Below are 21176 nucleotides of genomic sequence, written 5' to 3'. Positions count from 1 at the left end.
GGTACATCTCTCCCACATTAGTAAATGTATCTCTCCTCTTTTGTAGCTTTATATCTCTCTCCCTCTTTGACAATAATGTGAAAGACGCTTTTAGCATTCCTGACTTTAATCACTTTATCCATTTGAATTATGTATATATTTGCATGTTTGGCTGAATTCATTGTCATCTGTCTATGAATGATCTCTTATACCACTCTTGACTGTCTACCTTAGGCATCTCCCAAAGTAGATTTATTTGCATCATTGTGTAGGATATTCTAAGTAGCCCATTTGATAGAGTGCACCTATTCTCCTTAAGTAGATTTTGTTAGAATATATAGTTCATTGCTATAATTGGGGGGTGGGGGATGTGGTGAATTAGTTATCCAATTAATATCACAATTAACAACTTTAAACAATCTTAAGCATATGAATAATATAAACTTCAACTAAAACATGATACTCGTAAATAATAACACCATACACACACACACACACACACATGTATATATATATATGTATATATATACATATGTATGTACATATATATATATATATATATATGTGTGTGTGTGTGTGTGTGTGTGTGTGTGTGTGTGTGTGTGTGTGTGTGTGTGTGTGTGTGTGTGTGTGTGTGTGTGTGTGTGTGTGTGTGTGTGTGTATGTATATATATATGTATGTATATATATACATATATATACATATACATATACATACATATATATATATATCTACATACATACATACATACATACATACATACATACATACATACATACATACATACATACATACATACATACATACATACATACATACATACATACATACATACATACATACATACATACATACATACATACATATATATATATATATATATATATATATATATATATATATATATATATATATATATATATATATATATATATATATATATATATGTATATACAACTTTTAAAAGTCTTAGTAGGATATAATTTATTATATATTAATTAATGCAAGTGGACTAACAAATTATTAAATATTTAGTTGTTATTTAGCTATATTTTAACAAGAGTTGTCGTCAAGTTCACTATATAATCATCTAGTTATGAATATTTAATATTGTGAGAGAAATTGTAGATAACTTAATTAAAATTCTACCTTCAAATTTGAGTTATCTCTAGTTGCACTGTGAACTAAACGAAAAGTAAATATTAATATTGGACTTAAATAGAAGTCAAATTAATATTTTAGAAATGAACTTGATATTAATGTTTAATCTAATAAAATACATTTATGTCATTAATTAAATAATTCATGATTTTAGATTATTTAAAATAATAACATGATAATATTGCATGATATGTGATATGCACAAAGAAAATCGACATTCAAATACTTATTGTTTTAAATAAGTATATTAGCATAAAAATTTATACTAACCTGTATATTCTTAATTTTTTTTAAACACATTGTTATGGCTCAAACTAAACAAGAGAAAATGATGAAATTCAATAATATGACTGAAAACTCTATGTTTTCTTAAATATCCTATTTATAGTCTTGTGATGTTTATTTTCGTGATGGTTTTCTCTGTGGGTTGTATAGTTGGCCAAGTTAGGATGCACACCAAAGGAGTTTTTGAGATTTCTTTTATGATTATTTGATTCGATGCCACATGATGTACTTTATGATTTAAATTGAGATTTATTTTATGAGATTTCTTTTGATGAGAATTTATGAGAACTTGGTTTTTGAGAACCAATGTTATTTTTGGGTTTCTTGTTAAAGAAAAAAATTCAATCAATATTACATTTGTGGTAGGGCAAATAGTTATGGTTTGTGATTTTTGGGAAGGTATTCTAGGTGCATGTCTATGGAGGTGGCTTGCAATGGGAGTCATGGCGCAAAGTGGTTGTGAGGGAAACTCATTGTAGGTTGTGTAATCAATGATAACATAGTGATTAAAATACTTTCCTCTCCTATGCCTTCAGATGAATTAAAAAGAAAAGTTAAAGATTTTTCCTCATCCATGCCTTGAGTGCTTGTATAGGCAAATGATGAGAATGGAATGATACCTTGAGAGGTATGACTAGTTTCCTCATCTTCACAAGATGGTATTCAGGTTCTACATAAAATTAGTAGGGGGTTGGGGTCTTTAGAGAGTACCAGGATAACCTTAGATTTGGCTCATGTGATGATACTCCAAGTATGTAGCCTAAGTCTCCTTCATGTTTTCTTTATATTTTCTTCTAGTGGTGTATTTATTGGTGGGGTACTTGTTGGATATTACTTTTGATATTGCATTTTTTGTAAGTTATTATTTATTGATTGGATGACAATTATCGTTGATAGTTAACTTTTATTAATGTATGTCGATTATTCATTGGTGGCTTACTTTTATTGATGACAATTGTTATCTTTTGGTTATTGTTCTTGTGACACTTGACATTGATTTGGGGGTGGTTGTATCTTTTTGGTTTTGATATTTGATTTGTACTTGGTAACTGTTGTTAATTTTGTTATGTGATGTTGGTTTGGATGAGTGCCTTTTCGACTTTGGTTATTCATTCTTTATCAATAGTTTGTGTTACCCATGAATTAGATTCAGATATCAAGATTTAATACTTAGGATTTTTTTAAATTTAATTATCTAGGTGTGGATTGTACATTATCTCTCATGTACGGTGAGAGTAGAAGCCTAATTAGGTGACCACATGATCGAGAAGTAGTGTTTTCTTATCATTTGCATGCCCCTCAGATTGACAGATGTTGGATGATGATTGAATTGTACCATTATCATACATTATTATTCATATCTTTGAGATTTCTAGTCATTTGATGTATATATGTAACATTTGTTATGAGATCTTATAGGATATTTTATTGTATATTGATGTACTTGTACTTATTATTGTACAATAGGTGACATGAGTAGTAGATGATGTTATCTGAATGTACTCTATCATATCAATTTTTGTACGTATGTGTATATTTCTTTTGCATTGTTACTTTGATATTGTTTATTTTTTCAAAAAAATTGGTTTCATAAACTTTACATAACATATTAAATTTATTTCTTTTGGGTTCCTAGCTGTGGAGGTACAAATCTCACTATTTATTCCCAAACATATGGAAGTGTAACCTTGCACCAAATATTAGTTGACATTTTTACCCAAAGATATGTGCAAGTCACCCATTTTTTTTTGTGAGGTTATCTTTGACATGTGGAATCATCTCACCACTCCTTGGATATTGCATTAGTTATTTCTTCAAGTTTCAAAGTTGTAAAATATGTTGGTTATGAATTATGTTTAATATCCCTTGGCAACTTCAACATCTAATGGTATGTGATTATAACCATTGCAAATATATTTAATGCTATAGATATGGGGTTCTTTGCAACCCCATTAGGTTTCTAAGTACTTGTAACAAATAACTATGAACCTAGAATGAGTCATTTTATAGAATGGGTAGTAATTACTTGCAACTTAACAATCTAAAATGTTAACTTAGCAAGATCATCGTAGAGGTGTAAAGAAACTTAACGGATAGTTATTAGCATGTGCAAACTATCCAACTTGAAAGGAATTTTTCATTAGGACTTAAGACAATGAAGAACATGATGGTCTGATTTTTCATAGTGTAGAGAAATTTCAAAAAATATGTGTGAAAAATCATGTAATCCCTATGTCCTAAAAATTAGGGTTTCTCTTTTTAAAATTTCCCTGATCTCTATGTTGTTTGAATTTTATTAAATTCTCAAGGTTTGCCATCAACATAGTCATTAAAATGCCCTAAGTATGTTGAAACCCTAGGTTATCTTCAATATTTTGAAAGGCTTTGCCAAATTCCTAGGTTCTACTCCTATACGGTGTTAGGGTTTCCCGTAGGAGCATTAAGTTCTCTTTCCTTTGTTTTTGTGCTCACGCTTCACTAAGTGGCATAGAGGTGTAAAGGCATTTTGGTTTACAAGCATATGATTGTGTAACCTGTAACAATGAAGTGATGGACCCTGAGGCTTTCTGGGTATATGATTCATCTTTGAGCAAAGAGGCGTAAAGGATTTTCATGTATTGTTAGTTTTGACTTATGCTTCCATGGTGACAAGATGAGTAAATGAGAAAAAGAAATTCATTAAGATACTCATGGCCATACATTTTCCTTTTAAGCATATGAGCATAATATGTTTTAAAGTGGGTATGTTTGTTGATTTACAAGGATACGCGTATTAAGTGGAGTGGATAGGCAAAAAAGTGTAATGTTTTGATCTACACTCTCATGATTTGCTAAATGGCATAAGAACATAAAGCCACATCATAGTGTAAAGGTATATTAAAATGGTTTTATGGTTCTACAATTAAGAGAAGCTCGTAAGAGTGAAGCAAGGTTTAATTTCATCTACGTGCCTCAGCTGTTTTGGTTTGCAAACAATTGTAAAGTGATAACATAAGGAGAAATGTGTCATGTGGGACCTGACAAACTGCCACTTGGGCCTTGAGATGAGCAAATCAAGTTGTGACATGTTGCATATTTTAGATTGGCCCAACCCGCGTGGAGGATAAGTTAAGTCAGTCTTTTTGGATGTGCTTAAATCAATGGCAATGCTTTTTCTGAGATCTGATTTGGGTCATTGATTTGTTAAAAAAGAAAAGTTTCCTTATGCTCTTATGTTGTTAAGTATATTGTGTGGAGAAAGAGGTGCCTCATGCCTTTCTCTATGGATACGAGGCATATTTCAATAAAAGAACATAAAAGGTAAAATGGGGGATGAATTGAGTGCTTTATGCTACTATGAAGGGAATAAACCATAAGAGCAGAAGGTAGATCATAAAGGATTCTCAATGCTATAGGAGATGCTTATAGCCTATGGTTGGGAGTATATTTTCAAAGGGCCCCGACACTACGAGAATAAAGTAACTTGTATGGGTGTAAAGAAAAATAAACAAATTTTTAGAGGACTTTAGTGGTACGTGAGTAAGAACATAAGGATCTATTGAAAGGGTTTGAGATCTTACGGTAAAATAAGACCACGTAGGAGCATAAAAGTAATTGCGAAGCCATGCTTAAAGAACTCTAACAAACATATAAGGGTTTGGTAGTTGTATCTCTAGGGTTATGAAGAATTGAAGGGTTATGACTTTGCATATGAGCATAAGACCAAATTTGAAAAAGGCGACTGACTGAGGTGTCACGCTAGTTAAGAAAAAAAGGACAAAATCACTATGGCCCAATAAAATAAAAAGAAAAAAAGGTACTCCAAGATAAAATTACATGGTTGATATTCTTTGTTGACATCCTACAAAGGTGGTATTAAAACTCATGTATGTAGAATTTATTATAGCTGGTAGATTGCATGCTATAAAAATTTGATTGAATGTTCAAAGTATTTTCTATTTCGAAGAGCTTGTGTTTTCTATTTGAAAAATTCTCCAGGCATCCATAGCTTTGTGAATTTCTATGTTATCATTGTGGGAATTCGAGATATAGATTTGCAGAAAGAATGGTTGACATGAAGGTTGAAGAGGTCCTTACTGAAGAAGTAGAAGTTGAAGATGAAGGTGATGATGTCATAGAAGTTATAGCTAAAGGAAAGAAAAAGAAGGGTGCAATGAAAATAGAGAAAAAATCAAGGGTTAGAAAGTTCAACAAGCACATAGAGGACTAGTTGAAGGTACTTCTAGGGTCATCCAATGCAATTTCAGCAAATGGTCATGTTTTCAAAGACCCTTATTTCCTATGTAGGGATGCCAAATTCCCTAAGATCAATGGTTTTAATATGTTTTTGTATTTCTACCAAAATAGAACTGAGAATGTACTAGTATGCAACCCATGGAACATGAACATGGAAAAATTGATATTCCTAAAGGTATTTGTTGATGTGGACTTTTTGAAGGCACTAATAAATTCCTATAATCTAGTCACAATGTCATTCCATAGGCACAATGGGAGTATTCTATGCACACTGGATAAGACTTCTTTCATAGAAGCTTTTGGTTTGGAGGGGCAAATGGATGTGCCCATAGATATTGTGGATTTACAAGGCAAATTTGGGAGGAATAAAACTTATTATCTAAATAATGTGATGGTACCCCACATCCCTTACAATGTCAAAAAGGTAGGATAGATTGCAAAGAAAGTAGAGGGTCACTTGCCATTGAGCAAATTCAAAAACTACTTCAAGAATACAATGTATGGATTACACAAGGTTCTAGGAAGTGATGGGGTAGAGAATTGTGTATATGGCTTATTGTTTCTAATAGCATGTGATATACAAGACCCTTTCCACAACAAAGAATATGATTATATGGGATTCATCATGGACAATATGCACCATCAGATTGTGAATGCCAAGAAGGGAGAGATGAAGGACTTCAAATTTCACCATTATTCATTGCTCATGCACTTGATCCTGTACAAGAACATTGGCTACATCAGTCAGGATTTCATTCACCGAACTTATGATGAATTTGGTGAGTTTCTTGTGCAATTATCACTAGTACATTTGACCCAATTTTTAGACCAAAATTTTTGACCATCTATTAAATTGGGGTCAAATTGGTCGGAATAGGGAAGGACAAATGTATTTTTTTTAAATCCATGCCTGTGTTGGTCAAAATTTTGACTAGCATGGGTATAATATGTTAAAATAAAAAAGATTTATTGTTATGAGCACATGCAGGAGCTACATAGGCATTTCATTTGGAGCACGAGAGCTACACAGGGCAAGAAGAGAGGAGTGAGTCAAAGAATATTTTAGAGCATTTGGAGATGTTTTAGAAGTAGTGATTATGTCAGACAAAATAACAGAGCAAGCTCGAGGTTTTGGCTTTGTGGTTTTTGAAGATCCATCTGTTGCAGACAGGGTTATGTTGGAAAAACAATGATCAATGGCAGAATGGTAAGATCATAGTACTCAAAGACCTCAAAGATTTAGCTTCATCACTTATGACTCAAAAGATGTTGTGGGGGTTTTTGTGTGAAAGCCCTTTCATGAGTTCAATGGAAAGATGGTAGAGGTCAAGCGGTCAATCCCCAAGGAAAATCTACTAGGAATGCTAGGTATACTTTAGGAGGAGGTCGAGGAAGGAATTCTGGATATCGCTTCAATTCGAGTGTGGCAGGACCCTATGGGCCTAGAATGAATACTAAGCATGTTGTTACTCCAGGAGGTAGAGGTGGGTTCACTTCATATGGGCCTACTAGAAGTGGATAAAATGCACCTAGTGCTAGCTATGGAAATGGTGTAAGATATGGACCTATAATGAATGGAGGCAGCTATGGTAGTTCTTCTTTTCAAACCAACCCAACCTATTCTACCAGCACAGTTGGCACTTATGGAGGACCTCCCACTAGCTATAGGAATCCAGCAACTGGAGCTAATAACAACAATCTAGCTCTAGTGAGAAATATGTGGAGTAATGGAACTATATCATATGCTGGACGAAATGGGAGCATAAGTGGTTATTGTGGAGGTGCAACATATGGCTTAGGTCAAGGTAGTAATAACTAGGAAAATGGAAGTGTTGCTAGGTATGCAAGTGGCTATGGAAGCTCTAAAAATATCTATGGCTCAAGTGCTGGTGCTTATCCAACACAAAATAGTGTGTATGGAACTAAAGTGGCAACATATAGCTCAACAATAGGGGCCTATGGAGGTACATACACTGATAGTTACAACAAATATACTTATGGAGACACAACTTGGAGATAAAAACCAGTTGATCCTACTAGAGCACATTCAATAGGCTATGGGCTAAGCATAGTCAGAGATGGGTTGCATAAATAAACCCTGGCAACATACATTTAGGCTATTGAGATAAACCTGCCAATGGATATAGAGGTGAGACAATCAATACGAATCAGAAATATTTTCTATTTTCTTTTGCAGTGTTATTTTTCAAAGGCAAGTTTGTTTTCAGGTCTTTTTCATGGACCAATTAGGATTAGTCTCAACTTCATGCTTATTCATACCTTTTTTTCAAATGTTTTGTTTTTTCTCAAGGAACAAATGTTAAATTTTTTGTGAAAATCTATTATATTTTTCATTTTTAAAAATTTGGTCAACATTATATTTTGTATAGAGAATACCTGCATCCCATTTTTATATGGAAAATAGTAGCATCTCATTGTGATATGACATGCCTATACATACACTATATTATGTGCTAATTAGAGTAAACTTAAATTTATACTTGCAAATTTCATGCTTGCCTATTTATTTTTGTAGTTGAGAGGATACTACGATCTCTCTAATCTTTTGAAGCTGAGGCAATCCAATTGATACTACAATTATTTGGTGTTTTTCTATAGTTGAGATACACTAAATATATCACTAATGTAATATTTATGGTTTGTGTATTTTAGCACTTTAGATAGTACGATCCAATGCATACATTGACCAAGGAATGGAAATTTCTGCATGAAATTAATTACAAGTACTTTTGTTTGGGTCATGTTTTAGATCTTAGTTCTAGCTGACATTACAGTTAGATTTAATGATTAGGTTAGGCTTTAGATATTCAGTCACATTGTGAGTGACTTGGATTGTGTCTCAATATGTGACCTGAATTGTATATCTAATTCAATTAGGTATACTCTCTAGTTTTGTATCGGTGTCTACAACTTTTGTAATTGTAGTTATATTAAATATTGGTCCAAACAAGCTTCTAGTTGTATCTTTGTAATTCCTCTTTCAATTTTATTTTGAAATGTCCATGATAGACTCATGGGTAGAATAGAATGTTATTGAATCTCTTATGCTTGAGATGATCAAGTGATTGATATTATTTTCAATTATTCTTGTGTCATATTATGTAGAGCAACACATAGGATGGACATTAATCAGAGAGATAATGTTGCAAGGATTATATCTTGTTTTAAGGATGTCCACTAAGAATTTGAATGTGATGCTAAATGAAACATATAAATTCTGGTTTTGAATAAATCAAATTAAAATTTGTATAATGATGTTTGTTAAATTTTACCTTTCCTTTTAACAGTATATCTACATTTATGTTGGTACCTTTTTACAATTTTCAGTATGGTACACTAGCATAATCTATAAAATGCATTATTTGGGTTATTATTTTTCATGGTAAGGAAGTTTTGTTGAGATCATTGTGAAGGGAGAAATGGTCACTCTCTGCCAAGTCTTGGTGAGGTCAGTACTAATAGGATGTTCATGCTCAATTCTTGCTTGCTATGCCTTTTGGTGTGGTCAATACTCTACGGTATAAAAGTGAAACTACTTAAGTATGAGCCTTGAGGCTTTTACAACTCACCTCTTTTTTTTCACAATCCCCATTGTCTTATTGCTTACTAATTATATATATTTTATCGATAAAAGGTTGAAGTCAAGATCATTATTATTATGTGTTGTGATCAATTCTCATATAAGATGCTCACAATTTACTATTGCATGTTACATTCTTTTAAACCTGATTTCAAGCTTCATGAAAAAATCATATATAATAAACACTTTAGTTTGAATTGTGCCCATACATCTATTCCTACTTGGAACATCTTGGATGCTAGAGTGATGTAGGTGTCTGTCTTTCACCACATTAGTGCAAGGGAATTTTCTTAGGAAAGTTTTCCTATACATCCACTTCTTAAACATAGGGGTGATGTAGGTATCTATCTTTCACCATAGTAGTATCAGAAAAGTCACATTTGGAATTGTATCCACACAACCATACCTATAATGGCTTTAACAAAATGCAAGGGTTGGCACATCTTGGGTTGGCACGTTGCTTAAAAACCAATCTTAAATTTTATTTCTCATAAGGTTGTAACAATAACAAAGGAGTCACCCTTGGTATGTACTTCTTGCATTAGAAGGCTACAACTTCTCTTAAACCCTTCAAAGCCATGAAAGTCTTTCCTTCATTGTTATTTTTAGGGCCAATAAAAAATGACGCACCATTAATAGACACTTCAATGTACATGTATAATATATTTTTAAAAATATAACAATATATAATATAAACTAGTGATACTCATAATTGCCAATAAACAAAACATTTAAGCACCTCTTAATATCAAAAAAATAGAAATATTCATAAAAACATAATCTAGAGATTTGTTAAATGCCAATAAATGATGAAAATTAAAAATCAATATTTAAAATTAATAATCTTCATATTGCTTTGCATCAAAAGCATCAAGTCAACATCTAGTTCAACTTCACTTAAACCACAATGAGTGACAATTCCACTTCCACTAGCCATGTGCTGTACAACTATCTCATGTAAAGAGATTTCTAGAAAATTATGCAACAATAACATCTACTTCAAAAAACTCAAAGGTCAGATCCTAATTCCTTATCACCTCTTCATTATAATAAAGTTTCATACATGACAGGAGATCCTGAAAGTAATGGGGGTCTAGTACTGGAGACCTTAATGGGGTTGACAGGTAGTGCCCTAGTGGGTTCTATGCGGGTGGGGGGGAGGGGGTTCATGATGCAGGACAGGGTTGAGGGAAAAATTTCCTATCATAGAGTACATATTAAGACTTCTGGAGCCACACAAGCCTTCATGATGCATGCCATCTTCACAATTTTATCATTGAAGGGTGGAATTAGGTGCATAGGATTTTATGTGTTTATAAAATGTTATTAGAAATAAATTTCCCCTATTCATCCAAATAGTTAATCACATCAAAGCATCTAAGATCCACATTTAGAGGAGAAGCAAGACATGGTCACATGGTACACTATTGGACACACACTACATGCAAAGTTTTTCCTTCAAGGACCTATAGCCAACACATTCCATCTATAAAAAATATTTCTAAAAATGAGTTAATCATGTACATTTTACACTTCAGCCTTCGCTCTTGCTGCCAATGCATAGAAGATTGCATAAGAATGCACACATGCCATGACATTTCAAATTCAAATAATTAATCATCTACAAAGACAATAAGGTACTAGATTCTATCACCAAAAAATGATGCTACATTATCTATTTACAAATGTAGTTATTCTACACCAATCCCATTTTTTTGATAATTATTTTCATAATGATTAATACTTGTCGATATATAATTAGTATCTTTCTAGGCATTCCCAATTAGCATTGCTAATTTAGAATGTAAATTATGATTTTAAAGTGAGTTAAAATAAGCAGTGTCTAGGTATTAAATTACATGCAATACTAACAAGATTGCCATATCAACCACCTAGCCATTCTATCAAATTACTCTCTTCCAAGTAAGTCCAACTACCATGTAGAAGAATCAATTTTGATTAGTAGGTTTAGTTGATGAGGATTCTCACTACTAGAGTAAAATAAACCTCTAGGCATAAAGATGATCCTTTAAACACACTGCTCAAAGTTCTTAATATCTCAAAAATTCACCTTAATTCTCTCAGCTAAATTTCTTAAAATGTAAGAGTAAGATGTAGAAAAATTGAGCAATGGGCTAATGAAAAGAGATTTTACACAACTAAAAGAAAAGAATAGATAATAGCAATAAAATTAGCAACCCATGAGGAAATATTAGCAAACCCAACAACTAATCTTTGGTCTTCCAGTCATTTGTTAACTGATCCTTCATGAACACTTAATAGCACATTTTTTTGCAACAACACACTAAAAATTTCATTGTTGTTTCTTGGAACCATAAATTTTGGAAGATAAGAAAATGACTTGAGAGTGAATTAGTAATCTCTTATACTAAAATCACCCAACATTTCTTTAGTCAATGAAGTGAAAAGAGACGAACTTAGTGTAAACTATGTTGGGAGTTAAAAGAAGATATGCTCTTATTTGACTATGAGTGCATATTATTTTTTCTTATTTTGTTTTATAGATATCGGTAGTCTTAGGATTAATAGCCTAATCACAAGGTTGGTAGCAAAAATGAAATAGAATTTTTATTAATAAGGAAACCATGGGGAACTTTTAGTTGAGGAATATATATTTGCAATGTTTGATTTTATTGTTGTTTATATTTGGGAAGTGAGAGAGAGGGAGAGGGAAGAGATGGGAAGTGGGGATGAGGGAGACGAGGAGAGAGAGTGAAGACAAGACATGGAGCGGGGGAGAAGGGAGGGATAGTGAGAGAGGGAGGGAGGGTATAAAAGGGGGAAGGAAGGAAGTGAGGATGAGGGAGTGATGAGGAGATATGGAGAGGGGAGAAGGGTAAGTTACCATGATCTTTACTTTCCATTGCATCAAGTACAATTTGTTATATGCTCTAATCATTTTATACATTGTTAACTTTCCATTATGAAATTTGAGTGAAGGAATTAAGAGAGAATTGCAATGTGGTAAGAAAATAATTAGGATTTCAATGTGTAATATGGTAGGTATTGGTGAGAATTGTCAATCAGTTATGATTTGCATCTTTGGTGGTTCTAGCTTTTTGTTAAAAACTAGAGTAGCTAAATTTTGTAGAAAAATCGTGTACATTCAAATGCAGATTTGGGAGCTCACAAAGATTGAACATGCAAATTATTAACTAGAAAGAAATTAATGAACAAAATTCAACTTGCATTAAAGTTATAAACTACGAAATAGGGATATTAAATGCACAATCTTCAACTTGCATAGATATCAACCAAGAAATGAAGATATTTGCTGCATTAAATTTATTGTTGAAGATTTTCTGAATTATAATTTTATTTCAAATTTCATAGTTTGAAGAACTTGTTCGATCTTGAATATTCAATTAAATTTATCTTGCCTCTAAATACAAATGTATAAACTATCAGTGTTGGAGCTCTATTTCTCATGACATATTTTGAGTTTTTCATCACTTCATGTATAAATATTTCAGGCTCTGAAGAAATTTTTGGATGGAGATGCCATATTAATGTTAGATCCAAAAATAAATAGAAACCCTGCTACAAACTTGGTGATAGATAAAGAGCTATTAAGAAGTGGTTAAAAGGCTTGGCAGTGATTTGGTTTTGATCAATTAGGTACGCTTCATCTGTCCAGACTTTGTCTACTTAGAATCTAGCTCTTTTTTATGGTCTATTATTATTATGAACTTTATAATTTTATATAGTTCATTTCTTTATTAAAAATTTCTATTACATTTTGGTTTTCTTTGTGTTGTACATAATCCAAATCAGCCCCACTATCTTAAACTTCACTTATTCATCTACGACAGTGCTTTAATTTTTTTTAAATTATCTCTCCCTTATGCCACTTTCCATCCTAGATTGGTAAGGGGTTTCTCCTTTTCTATTCTACCAACCATTCCAATTGCATTTGATGATAATGATTATCTATGCTATGGCCCTTTTTGTATGTTCTTTTTTGGGCTTCTTTTATATAAAATATATATGACTTGATTATGATCTATAAGAATGGAGATGGAAGACAAGCTACTGATGATATTCAACATTCTCAATTGTTGAAGTCACCACCATATATATTGTAGGCACATTATTAAATAACACATTGATATGTTAGGATTGTGATTTTTCCCATCTGTTTAGTTTTGAAGTTTATGATTTTTGGACCATTCCTTAATCTTGTGCCCAAACACTACGTGTTCTCAAGCATTGCCTTCATAGCTAACTATTCTAATGTTGTACTCTATAAAGTGGCCACTTTTATGTGTTCTACCAAATATTTGGTGCCTCTTGTAGCTACTTTATCAAGTAAAGAAAAATCCATGTTATGTTCTTTAGATTAATGAAATACTTATAAACTTTTAAAAAAATGTTTAGAATTAAACCCATTTATTTCTTATTACAGGGCCACATCAACCTTATGCTCGAAAAAAGAAGAGGAAGCCTCATGTTATAAGATTAGATCCACAAGAGCCATAGAAGAATGCCGAACATAGTCATGATGTGCCTATTAGCATCATGACTATGTTCAGCATTCTCAAATGGCTCTAGTGGAATATTGTTTTTCTATTGCAATTTATTCAAGGATTACAACATTTACCTCTAATGTCCACCATTTCTTTTACCAAACCATAGATCTCCTCCAAATTTTGTCAGTCCAATTTCCTCCAACATTAATATTTGTAACCCTCTCAGTCACTATTATTTGTAATCCCCAATATGTTGGGAAGGGAATCTAGCTGAGATAGATTTTGATCCAACCTTGTACTTTTTTTAGAGGTTCTTCTATCAGAAATCTTCCTCTTGTATTAATTGAATGTTATAGTTCATAAATGGATGAATGAAATGAATGAAGTATGCAATTAGATGTTAATGGGGAATTTAGATTGATGTTAGGGGGAGAGGCATGAGGCCAAACGAGTTTCCACCTTCACGTGGTTGGCCTTGTTAAGTGGAGAATATTATAGTATTCTTGAAACAAAGTGAAGCTCAAACTAACATACCAAGGAATCATAAAACCCAAATCCATTTACCTCTCATCTTCTCATCCCAATAATTCATCTTTTCTGTCAATAGCTTCTTGTTTTTTGCAAAATATTTGGAGGTTTTGAGAATGTTGAATCTTAAAAATTTATTCTAGATGTTAATTTTGTTGAGATGTGGAGAATCACTTTGTCCTATGTGGGGACATTCTAGAATCTTGATATTTGTTTAAATATGAGTTAGCTATAGGTTCTTTATGCACCAAATTTCTATAGAGATCTTCCCATTCTAGACCATCTTGATGCACAATTGTAGATTTGATAGGATTTTTTTGGTTGGAGAGGGAGACTTCCACCATTAACCTCTATGCTTAGAAGTAGGCTAAAGAAGTAGTGAAATGTTTCCTTATCGCTACCATTACCAATTCCATTTTTTGACGAGTTTGAACAATGGATATTTAATATATCCATTTATTGCATATCCCACATTCATGGATTTTCATGAGATGACATCACTTTAAAGAAAGAATAATGTTCCTTGTTTATTCTTTTCTATTTTGCATAGGTATCTAACAACTACCATTACCAATTCTATTATTTTTCAAGTTTGAACAACGTATATTTAATATATCCATTTATTGCATATCCCACAATCATGGATTTCCATGGGATGACATAATTTTGAGGAATAATGTGCCTTTTCTATTCTTTTGTACTTTGTATATGTATCTATCATTTCATTTCCAACAATAAAAATTATTTGACAATAATAGTCTTTTCATCATACTTTGATGGATGTCCATGACCTACTCTAGAGGTCCCATTTTGGCATGGGGGGGAAGATGCCAACAAAGGTTGTCCTTGCCTTTATTTTTTTATGTGAGTTTTTAGTCTGTTCATTTAGGATAAGGATTTTTTTTCTCTTCAATTCCTTTCAGCATAAATAGATTTCCAAACTAAGTTTCTTTAGGAATTCTCTTTCAATTGAGCTCACAAGGGAGATCAACTATTGAAGATGCTCTGTTAGCTTTTAATACACTTCATAGATGAGATTTCATTATATGGTTTGAACAAGATGTGGAAAAAAATCAAGTGTGTGATATTTCAGAAGATTGAAGATGAGCCCATTCCCGAGTGTAGTAATGAATCTCAAAGCTCCTTTAGCCTGAGCATATCATGTCCTTCAGACGATCATTCTGAAGTTGCATCAACACTATATCCTTCAGGTGTTTGATTCTTCATCTTTCTTCTTGTTGTTTCTCTAATAGTATTGATTTTTGCTAATTTAAGAGGACACTAGACAACATGCTTATGTATGTGAAATGTAAAAGTTGTGTTACTAAACATGAACTGTAGAAGAATTTATATGATCTGAAGGGATGCTGCCCCATACTTCTCGTCACCACCCTTGTAGTCAAATATTGTTCTTGGACTCATGGGATATTATTATTGGGTAAAGCTTAAAGTGTTTTTAGAAGGGTATACTTTACATTTGTGTTACTATATTAAAAAATCCTACCAAAAGAAAAAAATACTTGACAAGTATCTTATTGGTGCAGGGCTTACAATTATATGCAGGAGAATGCACTTATACTCCAATGTGCTCCTACTGTTGGGTTAATGGTTTCTTCTAAATGGGGACTTGGGCCATTTCTGCAGTTGTTTCATTTATGTTCTCCAAACCAAAACCTGAAATTGACATTGATGTGTTTTGAATGTAACTTCATTTTCCATATAATCTTCTTGTAAGATTCACAAAGTGATTTTATAGATAAAATTGATATTTGAGCTGAACAATAATGCTCTTTTCATTAATAGTTCCTATTATAATTAGTGCCTATGACTAAAATCATTATCTTTTGCAGCAAAATTCTAGGAACTAGAAGAAGAGTAGTACTTATTATTTTATGAAGTCTTATTTATGGCCAATCATCCTATGGATTGGTGCAAAGTTGATTTGTAGGTAATACCATTATATATCTTACATTTTTACTGTGCTTATTGGGGCCTACATTATATTATTAGTTATTTTATCTAATGCTTAGTGTATTTTGAATTTGATTGGTTGGATCTAGAATAAACTGGTAGCAGATATTATTTTTGTTCAGGTAAGTGTTAGGTATATTACAGTAATGGGTTTCTTTCAAGGGAATTTGATCCTTTTGTGACTACCTCTGAAACAAGTCAAGCTATCAAGAAACACCTCTTAAACTTTGTGAGATCGAACTTGACTATCGTGGCATTTGCATATTCTACATCCTAGTAAATCATAAATCACTATCAATTGTCTTATCAATTGTATATTGTATGACTAGGTAAGATATTGAATCATATGATTGCATAATGCATATAGATTATATTAAATAATCAAATATTCCATATAATTTTGTTCAACATGATTTAGTAGGTACAAAAATCTGCCACTAAGCACCAGAATAGCTTGGAAATGAGAAATGTATGCCATCATCATTTTTATTATTATTCTACAGAACAATTCTTATGGTTTAATTTTTTCATCATCAATTTATAATTTTAGTGAGAAATCTCTATATATATTTTCTTGCCAATAGGGTTACTTAGTTTTTATATAAATTTCTTTGCTTTTGCAGCTTGGACTTGAATTCACCACCAATGCTCTTTATACTATAGTGGGGGTGGCTGTATTAGCCTTGTTTGTTCAGCTTCTGGGCTCTTCTATTCAAAAGGGGATCTTTGCTAGAGCTTTTGGAATAGTACTGTTGACTCTAGTTGGTTGGGACGTAATTAATATTACTTTATTCTGCCATCAGAAGGGGCTTCACCTCAGCTATGGTGTATTGTTAATAGTTTCTTCAAGTGTTTGATGTTGTAATGTGTGCTTTGAGTTTTAGACTTTTGTTTATACTTGCCAACAACAGGACTACTTTGCTTCATTAGAATCATGAATAAGGAATGCAGATGTAAGCTTTTCTAGTTTTTTGCTAAGAAAATGTTGATATTAAAGTAGTGGGGCTTCTAAAATAGATACTTGATATTTTATGCAAAAAATTTTGTTGTAATTTAAGATTTGAAGCTAACTATTGAAAATTTTCTTGTCCTTCCTATCTATCTTTCCCACTTTTCCAGTGTTGATATTATTCTACATCAAGGTGTTATGGAAATGTTCATACCCATGTTATCTTTAATATTCTAGACATATCACATACACCTTCTTCATCAGATTTTTTATTTATTATATCTTAAGTTTTAATATTTATTGAGATCTTTTGATTTTAGATTTTTAGCAACTATATGTTAAGCATAATGCTCCATATAACCTAGCCATGTGTTGCAAATGAGTGGATAAAAACCAAGATTGATGGGTATGAAGTTAATGGAACTATTGAGGTTGGTAATATGTCATTACATGCTTCAATAGTACATAGAGTAGTTCCATTTATGTACAACATCTCAAAAAATGTTGAACTTGAAAAAATAGTGAACTGTATGCTTCTCTTTATCATGTTGATAGAGGTATAATTTGATTTCCATTTTATTCAAATTATTTTCAAACACTTATTTCTATATATATTTCTTAATTTTATGTTTTTCAACATGTTGGTTGGTGGTCACCAACTATTGTTAGAGGGGGTGACTAGTAGGATGTGCATATTCCAAATTGCAAATTTACTATTACTGCAGTATAGAATATCAGTCAGAAGTCACATTGGCGTATAAAGACTCATTTTGCTATTAGCCATTTAGATGTGAACAAAATTTGAGTAAGTAGACTTAACTTATTTTCCTTCTAGCTTGTGTGACCACGATATGCAAAAGTGTCTTGTGAGTTTCTATAATGGAGTATTTTTTTCATTATGTCATGTGGGAGAATGTGTAAGTTACTAAGACACTTATGATTTTGAAGTTTGGTGCAATTTTATTTTTCTCTAGCATTAATTGTTGAGTTTATTTTCCTTATTTCAAGATAGTTTATTTCTATTAGGCTCATAGGCAGGATTGAAAAATTGAACCTTGCAATATAAATCTAAAATGTTACTAAAGTTACTTTTGTATGCAAATCAAGTCTTTCACTTAAATAAAACTCCCTTTATTTCTAAGAACTGTATTTTGTAACTATAAATCATATTATGAATGGTTGAAAGAGTGATTTTATAAAGAGTTTGTTGCCTAATAGTGTTCATAGCAGACTCGTCTCATATTGGCAAAGAATTCTAGTTTATCCATAATGTATATTGTTACAACGCTTAATGTCATGCATGCATATTCATATATGTGTAATTTTATTACTTATAGACTAGGAGGAATAGTAATATTCAAAAACACATTTCATTTACTATTTGACTATATAGAGATTATCATATATATATGATCTATGAATTAAATACCAAAGTTAAATGTGGAATGTATTTGAATGTTTAATTTTTATCTCACTTTATTGTCTGTGCACTTATATGAATGTGTGTTTGCAAGGGAAAATAAACTATTTAGATAAATATCTATGCTATCTAGGTAAGTGGAGTGTTTATTAAATAAATGCCTTAATTAAATAAGCAAGGAATATATCATTCACAGTGCTGGATTTTTAGGGCTTGTTAAGTTTATTTCCTTAGTACATTCAAGTTGAAAGTTTACCTATGGGAGTGTAGACCAAAACTAATTTTTTTATGTTGATTTGAATTTTAAACTGCAGTTAAGGTTGTTAGATGATTTTCTTAGATCCTTCAATTTGAGCTAACTTTTCTCTGGTTCTTCTATATAAGTGGATAACTGACCTTCACAATTGGGAAACTTTATTTGATGTATGCATATGAATTGTAGGTAAGAAAAATGATTTAGGAGAATTTTAACTACTGGAATTTCTCCCCTCTATATTTTTAAATTTGAACTTTGTATGGAAATTGCAGTGTTTACAATCACTTTTGGAGCATGTAATAAATCATGAGGGTTACGTTCTTAGTCAGCCACCTTAATTCAATCAATTTTTTGGCTTTGGAACAATGGTTGAAGACAATCTTGCAGTGGCTGATGTCATGGTGTATTAATGCCCTATGATAAATATTCTTCAAATACTCAAATGATTTCTAGGTTAATCCTCTTTCTAGCATGATTTTAGATGAATGAATGTCTTTTAAAAAACACTCTGAATTTGATCAATTATTCTCAATACAAGTTGGTGTTGAGTTTCCTTTTTATTATTTTGTAGATCTGTTGCTATTTATTTAATGTGCAATTGTGGAGAACTTTTTAGATTATTGACTTTTGTGTTTCTAAAGTTTTCTTACAAGTAAGAAACATTACTTAATTAAAAAATTCACAATGTCTTTTAGACTCCTATGGGGTAGATGTTATACATCCCCACCCTAGAGAAGATTCTAGTCCATCAATAGCAGCAATAGGTTTTCAATATAGATCATTGTTTGTTGTTGTTCTAGTTCACACAATTCATATGGAAAATTCTTATCTTAATATTTTGAGTTTGGTGCAAATGTTAGGTGGTTGCATCTCAAGATTGGCCTAAAGTCACAAATTATATAGGCCTAGTTTTTGCTCAGGTGCACAGACAAGAGCTCATTCAAGATTTGTATAAAGTCTGGCAAGATCTAGTATGAGGCACTATTATTGGAGGAATGATAAAGTAGGCATCTCTAGAAGTAGTACATGATCAATGCTCAAGTATAACTCAAACCATTCCATTCTCATAGATTTTACCCTTGGGCTTAAAAGTACTATTTTCTCATTTTAAATAATGGATAGGTGTGAAATTGTTAAGCTTTGAGTACAAATGAAATCAAACAGTGTTTTGTAATCTATTTAATGGTAATGGTTGCCTATCAATATTCCCACAAGCCTTGTAAAGAATATGCCAACTTCCTACAGTCATACACACATATCAAGAATTGGATGAAAAAATGTAACAGTAGTATCCTTAATACAAGGAAAACAAAAACTGAAAACAAACTTTGAACCAATGATAGGTGGTTTGCAAACCACTTGTCAAGATAGATTGATTATTCCTGTTATAGATGTTCCCCAATTCTTCAGAGTGCCTTTGTGGAGATTATCATTTCATGCTAGTTCTGTTGTAGTCATTTTCTCAACCTATGTTCCCAGCCACTCCATATCTTCCATCTCCTTGTCTACATGTGCCCAAATTCTATTTTGTTAAGCTTGAAAGCATTTCAAAAAGAGGCAAGTTGAGTTCATTTCTTGTTGATAGATCCTCTGAGATCATCAATGAAAAGTGATAGTGGCATCCTGACAAGGCATGATGTTTCCCTTTCTCCTTCTTTCTAGCTATATGATCAGTACCAATAGTCCTATATATAGATTGAGAATTGATTGATAACACATAATAGCCATAATACAAAGATAAACAAAAGAAAAATTAAAATCAACAAAGAGTGGGTGGTAAGCCAGTATTCAGTAAGGATTGGTCATGCATGCCCTAGACGCAGCCCAAAAAATCTAATTGTCTTTATGGAGATTATCGTCACTAGTCTTTAAAGTTTATGAAGCCAAATCCTTCATTTAGGGAACCTTGAAGATACATGATGATGGATGTCCCACATTCTCTTTGGTATTTTTTTAGTTAGTAGGTTAATTTTACAATTTAGATATTGTGGATTGCAAAAATTAGATTTCATTCTTTCAGTATTTGTGTCCATTGATGGAAATTCAACTATTAAATTCTTTAATGTAAAAGAGACATTTTTCTTTCACTTGAACTATGTGATGCAAATTCAGAAATGTTTTGTTGGTTGGAAACCATTTAATCAATTGGATATCACTAGATGAGTTGTTTCAGCACCTAAATATTTTGAGGGAATAGTAGATTTTCATTTCTTGCTTTCAATGTAATGGCGAATGGGCATTGAATATCTGTTTGGCATGAGGTTTTTGACATTGTGGCTTAGCTTTCATGGAATTGATC

At 32.1% G+C, this 21176-nt stretch overlaps 1 pseudogene; it reads left to right on the top strand.

Moving 5' to 3' along the window:
• Positions 1–5471: 5471 nt before the first annotated feature.
• Positions 5472–7757, top strand: LOC149569023 (uncharacterized; annotated as a pseudogene).
• The last annotated feature ends 13419 nt before the right edge of the window (positions 7758–21176 follow it).

Source organism: Cupressus sempervirens, chromosome 3, assembly GCF_028749045.1.
Source record: "Cupressus sempervirens isolate cs-2001-9-10 chromosome 3, ASM2874904v1, whole genome shotgun sequence".
NCBI lineage: Eukaryota > Viridiplantae > Streptophyta > Pinopsida > Cupressales > Cupressaceae > Cupressus > Cupressus sempervirens.
The sequence above is the reverse complement of the archived record's forward strand: the minus strand, read 5'-3'. Positions and strand labels throughout refer to the sequence as shown.